We start from the raw sequence: 5000 nt of genomic DNA on the forward strand, positions 1-5000 counted from the left end.
AACCTTCACAGTTAAGGCACTGTTGGTTTTAGGATTAACTGTAACCTACGATCTCTATGGTTCTGCGTGGGCATTTTCGCGTTCTACTGTGAAATATTTAATATTCCTTTTTAAAAATTACCTAGTTAAAATGATGTTTCGTGTGTGAGGTTTATTTCTTTACACAAAATATCAAGAGGATTAAGATTTAAAAAAAAATGTAAATGCTATTTGTGATAGTCTGTCTACCTATGACTGTCATTTTAATCATTATAACGACAATTTGTGAATATCTAACGTGCGTGATGAAAAAGACATTCTACAAATGGTAATGGAATTAGATGTTCAATTATTCAGTATCAAAGTCTGCTACCACTGTTTGCCTAATATACGTTTCTCCTTATGTCCTTGCGTTTATATAAATAACAATACAATGATATTTCTCGTTCTTTGTTTCTCCTTTCAGAATAAGGCTTTAAGTGAGAGAGCATAAATTTGATTAGGAAAAACTATAGCAAGAAAATCTCTCACCCCCCCCCCACCAAAAAAAAAAAAAAAAAAAAAAAAAAAAAAAAAAAAAAAAAAATATATATATATATATATATATATATATATATATATATATATATATATATATATATATATATATATAATATATATATATATATATATATATGTCTGTAAGTGTTTGCTTCTGTAGTTACTCCAAGGTGACAACCCTACATTATCCTATCAGCGTCACCCCCCATTAACAGTAAGCACAAACCCGTGACTTTACTTCCGTACCACAGGCATCACACTGAAGATCAAAGGAAAGGTAGAGGCAAAACAGAAATAAAAGAAGGAATAACTTCAAGAGAGCTTTGTTGCATACGTAAGGCAGAAAGTATTTTAATGACAGAGTAATTATGTTTCGTAGATCGATGGTGTTAGTGCTTGACGGTGAAGGAATTTGTGTCTTTCCCTCACTCTTGGGTTAGTCTTTCCTAGCACTCTTTAACTCTTTGCTCAAGCGCACGCCAGCTCCTACGTATCCTTGGAACTTCGCACAAAATCTTACTTAGCGTCTCGTATCTATTTTTAGTGTCTTGTTTCTTCGTTGTGTTTCATATTCTTTTCTTAAGTATTTGATTATATTTTTTTTTTCACGAAGGGCTTGGGTAAAGGAAATTTCGTGTGGGGAGACATTGGTGTAAGGAAAATACCAAGAGGATTTAGACATTTTTTTAAGGGCGTCCATATAATAACCAGTTTAGTCACAATTGTCATATTTTTTTCATATTTGGTTTTCACATTTTTATTATTTTTACCAAATACTTTCAAAACGTACCTCGCTTGACTGCACTTTTTTCCCCACAATGGCTCTTTTTATGCTCTTTAGTGTCCTTCACGCTACACAATGGTAAATAAACGTAGTATTGGTGTGATATCGGATTATGACAGATGATAATCCAATACTAATAAAATTCGTGTACCGCTGACATAGATCAATGGTACGTATAGTGTGAGTGCGTTGGAAATGCCACTGAAATATGTTACAGCAGGCGACGTGGAATGCATTCATTCGAAGGTCTGTTCCGAGATCACTATTTGTCCTTTCCTATTCATGTTTCAATATTCACTAACTCTCTTTATCTCGGGAATGTAATGAATGTAAACTTTTTTGCACTTCTCATAAAAAAGTAGTGATATTAGGGTATTAAACAATCTATTATGGTAAGGAGCTGTCTATACTTTTTCCGTGTATTTCAGAGTATGTATGTGTATATTAAGTAAACTTCGACAGACTGCCTTTTTCAGTTAGTATTCTTTGGATTGTTAACGTCACCATGTATATATGAAATATACTGCTTTTAATATGCCATACTACTATTTCCACAAACTAAATATACTTTCATACTGGTAATGTCAAATAATTGCGTATTTTTAGATGGGTGTGGGGCCAAGTGTTGTGAAAGTCTACGGTATTCTATATTCATGTTTCATTACCCACGCCTGTGCAGTTAGCCAAGGTAGTAAATAAAGGTTGAAACTAAATCAAAAGATAGACTTGTAGACAAAGGATAAAAACAAGATAGTATGCTCATAATAATCAGGCTTGGCTAAAGGATGTACTGACTGACAGATAAAATAAAATATGCAGGAGAGACTAAGTGAAAATTATAAAATATATACGTACATGTTCCCTGTATCTCTGGGTTTAATGAATAGTCTTCCAACCATATAGCAATAAGTTCATTAGATATCTTATTTTTAAGGATAATGACGCCTTATTAGTGTCTGATATGTTTTATTATTCATTGCAGCAATAACAGAAATTGGAAAATATCCGTGATTCATGACATAGCAAGACTGTATGCATTAGTTACAGTATACCATATAAATAAAAAGTAAAGCTTACAGCGCCATGACACACACACTATATATATGTGCGTATATGTATATATAAATATGTGTATATATATCGTATGTGTGAGTGTGAGTGTGTCTGTGTAAGTGTAAGTGTCAGTGTAAGTGTGTGAGCATGAGCGTGAAAGTGTGTGTGTGTGTGTGTGTGTGTGTGTGTGTGTGTGTGTGTGTGTGTGTGTGTGTGTGTGTGTGTGTGTGTGTGTGTGTGTGTGTGTGTGTGTGTGTGTGTGTGTGTGTGTGTGTGTGTGTGTGTGTGTGTGTGTGTGCGTGTGTACACAATATTTACTATTTACAAACCTAAAGATATAGCTGAAACTAGTCACATCAAAATATACGAGATATTCCACCCGTCCACGATATGCTACAACACACACCATCATCACAGTATCACGTAGAGTATCCTCCCTTGACACGGAATTCTAGAGAGATGTCAGTGTCGATTTTCAAACAATACAGAGAGAAAAGGCGGTCACTACTTCACAAGAAGGCTTATACATATGCGAAATGAATGATGTCACATCATCCTATCTTGTGTCTTGACGTAGTGTGGCAATGTTTAAAGAATATGTTTTGAAGAGATGATTTGTATATTATTTACAAGAGTTGCTTACAGTTAGGGATGATATATGAGAGTATGGTTTTATGCAAATTCTGCAAGAAATGTAAGAGTTGCAAAGTCGATGATCGAAATGAAAATATAAGCTCTTTGTATCGTGATGGAGCCTTTGAATTTGAATCCTATTCGTCGAAAAATGACTTTAAATAATGTATAACCTTTTAAATAAGTCAATTCCTTTTAATCTCCTGTATATATGACAAATTTTACGCGTTTCTTCAAAGGCCCATACTAACTGCTTCGTTGCATTTTCAACACTGCAGTTTCGCTGTCTACGTTATGGCTATGTTGCATACATGATGATCAACCCAAAAATTCACAAAAAACACAATTAGAGAATTAATTAAAAACAGGAAACACATCGAGTCCTAATCACTGCCTTCCCTTCCAAAATCGTCTCCTTGGCCGTCCAGCGATCCTCTCTTTGAACTCTTCTCTTCGCCGTCGAGAGGATTGTTCCTTAGCAAAGAACTCCTCAGGGACCGACGGCCAGTGACAAGTTCTCCTGCGACGTTTTTAGACGCCGTGACCGGGAACACAGCCTCGTTACTCGTTACTCGAAACTATGCAGGTTCCCGTTCTTGCGCATTTACTAGATTTAATCCATTGTGCTTTTCTTCCTCATTTCCGAAAAGTGACATTCTAGCTGTAACGATAAAAACCTGACATATTTGAGGTATTCAGGAGGACTAGTTGTAGGTGCTGACCAGACGCTCAAGGAGGCAACTTCGGTCACTTGTTTTTCAACGTAATGTTTTCCATTTTTTCACATTCTTTAATCACACTTCTGGGAACGTTTGGATGGTGCCTTGTTTATGTAGCACCTTCTTCCAAAAGTGCGAACAAATTACATAACACAGATCCGATGCACACGATTAATATACATCATGAAAGCAGGTCATGTTTATAAAGAAATTATATCATTTTCGAAATAAGTGTTTGTCAGTGTCTTAAATGTGTCTTTGCATCATCAACAAGTAAACAAAGGACATTTCCTACTTACCATTACGTAGATCACACGTAGAGTATAATTATATATACTCCATTCTAAAGTAAAGTGTACATACTATAAACATATTGCTCTTATATCTAAATGGGTTTAAATATATATCTATTTAGTATTAATCTAATCGCTTTTGGTAAGTAATTATAAGGCTTCCAGCAAATTAGAAATCTTGTTTTGAAAATGATTATGGTATTTACACGTAATTATCTAGTGATTAAACAGCAATAACCCGTTTTTTGCGCTAATCAATATCACAACTGATAGATTCTTTTTGCTCACTCTCCAAGTAACGTCTTTAGATTAACAGATCATTATGAACTGACAATAACAAGTAAATATACATAAGAAAGAGACGAATAACAATAATAGGGCTGCTATCAAACAGAAACGAAAGGAGAAACAGAAGACGATCAAAGAACTACTATACTAAATCAACGCATTTTTTTTCCGACGCGGTTCTCTCCTTCCCTCCTCTCTCCATCTCCCGCCCTCCATGATGGCTTCGATGTGACTCTTTCCTCCCACGAAGTCTCTCTCTAACACTTTCATTTTCTTCCGAAGAAGGTAATGTGGGTCCTCGAGCAGATATTTCTTAGATAATACCGGATGCGGAGGTGGAAATGTCCGCCTTGGGCCCATTGTGATTACGGTGCAGTCGATATTTACGACGGAGGACATGTGTCAGAGGTAAGCCCTTGGGAGTGTATTTCCCTAATTATTCCAGGACGTTATTACAGAACGGCAAGTCGAAAGAATTATTCGGAGAATTCCATCTCAGTTTTCTTAGTAATCCGTCTTTTTTTCTTTCTTTCTTTTAGAATGATTATGACGATGTAACTAAGGTAGAAGTGTGTATATCATATCACTTATGCTTGAGATCGCTACAGTCATTTATTTTTTTCCTAAATTAATAAAAAAAAACCATTGATAATTATTCATATTTGGTATTCACAAGAAAATATAATCTAGATAATAGCCAACACACCTACC

General features: G+C 35.2%; 1 protein-coding gene across 1 annotated transcript in view; it reads right to left on the minus strand.

The window, feature by feature from the left end:
* Nucleotides 1-2564: 2564 nt before the first annotated feature.
* Nucleotides 2565-5000, minus strand: part of LOC119568351 — a 36730-nt gene continuing 34294 nt past the window's right edge. The window contains exon 4 of the mRNA XM_037916807.1: nt 2565-5000. This exon is cut by the window's right edge and continues 894 nt beyond it. The gene's annotated coding sequence lies outside the window, so the exon portion shown is untranslated.

Source organism: Penaeus monodon, chromosome 4 (assembly GCF_015228065.2).
Source record: "Penaeus monodon isolate SGIC_2016 chromosome 4, NSTDA_Pmon_1, whole genome shotgun sequence".
Lineage (NCBI taxonomy): Eukaryota > Metazoa > Arthropoda > Malacostraca > Decapoda > Penaeidae > Penaeus > Penaeus monodon.